This window comes from Sceloporus undulatus, chromosome 3 (assembly GCF_019175285.1).
Source record: "Sceloporus undulatus isolate JIND9_A2432 ecotype Alabama chromosome 3, SceUnd_v1.1, whole genome shotgun sequence".
NCBI classification, from domain to species: domain Eukaryota; kingdom Metazoa; phylum Chordata; class Lepidosauria; order Squamata; family Phrynosomatidae; genus Sceloporus; species Sceloporus undulatus.
In genome coordinates, this window is record NC_056524.1 from 201,329,528 (window position 1) to 201,330,948 (window position 1,421).

General features: G+C 43.3%; 1 protein-coding gene across 3 annotated transcripts in view; it reads left to right on the top strand.

Moving 5' to 3' along the window:
- Window positions 1–337: 337 nt before the first annotated feature.
- Window positions 338–1,421, top strand: part of CCDC186 (coiled-coil domain containing 186) — a 51,325-nt gene continuing 50,241 nt past the window's right edge. For all 3 annotated transcript variants that reach the window (XM_042456787.1, XM_042456789.1, XM_042456788.1), the window contains exon 1: window positions 338–545. The gene's annotated coding sequence lies outside the window, so the exon portion shown is untranslated. The remainder of the gene's footprint in view (window positions 546–1,421) is intronic.

The following is a 1,421-nucleotide window of genomic DNA, read 5'->3' on the forward strand; positions in this document are numbered from 1 at the left end:
TTGTCCATATAATTTGCTGTCCTGACATCTGGCCACTCTGTGACTGAAAAGAGCCCCGCTTTTCTTCTTTGTGAGGCGACATCCGCACGTTAGAAATAACCAGAGGCGCCTCCACAAACTACCATTCCCAGAATGCCATCGCATGGAGCCATGGCAGTTGAAGCGGGATCAAACCGGGTTATTTCTACCGCGTGGATCTAACCAAGTCTTTCTTTCTCTGCCCTGCGTCCAGGGCCAAGCCATGGCTCACTCTCTCCTCCTCCTCCCCCTTGCGGGCCTGCTGTAATGGCGTTTTGCCCCGCCTCAGCTCCTCCTCTCCCAGCTGAAGCTGCTCTGAGTCTGGAGGGCAGAGGCGTGAGCCGCCATCTTTGTTGATGTGTCAACCTTCAGTTCCTGCTGCGGAAGCCAGAAGGAAGGGACCCTTTGAGGGAATGAGAGACAGAGAGGGAGGCTTGGCCCCTTCGCTGGCCCGCTCCTCCTGAGCGCTTTAGCCATGGAGCAGCTGCTGCTGCTTCTGTTGTTGCCATTGGGACCCTTGCAGAGTGGTAAGAGATCCTGGGCTTGTGTATGAGGTGTATGTATGCATCTATCTGTGTGGAGGGTTAACCGACCTGGTCCTCCCAACCCTCAGGGATGGGGATCAGGGGAGGGACAGTGGCCAGGTATGTCCTCACTGCAAAGGAGGGACAGCCATCGCAAAATGGAGGACGTCCCAAGGAAAAAAAGAGGACCTGACCAAAGGAAAGCGTAGAAACTTAGTATGATGTTAAATGTGTGTGTGTGTGTGTGTGTGTATATATATATATGTGTGTGTGTGTGTATTTATGTATATATGTATATATATATATATATATATATACATTACATACAGTAATATATACATTATATATGTGTGAGTGTGTGTGTATATATATATGTGTGTGTATATATATATATATATATAACACGTATGTACATTTAATGTTTTATATATTAGTATGGATATGTATTACATACAGCATGTAAATATATATATATTGTTATCGTTTCTTTGTATAGGGCCATACATTTACATGGCCCTTTACAGGAACTAATCAATCAAAAAACATTAAAACCTGCCAAAGGTGTAAAATCTAAAGATAATAAAACAGAACTGTACAATGATTATATATACAAATTATACAGATAAAAGACAATATTACAAAGGCAGCTGACATAATCAAATATAAAATTAGAAAATTCCAAAACAGAATATATATATATACACACACACACACATTCATGCTTCCTTGTCATGTTCAAAAAGGAGTCCGTTCTGATATTTCTCCTGGACAAAGACAAAAGGGAGTGGGAATGGAGGATGTGCCTAGCCATCCTTGTGTTGAGAAGCTGAAACTATGCAGGACCTGATACTAAGGAGAAGAAGGTGAGCCCTGGCTGTG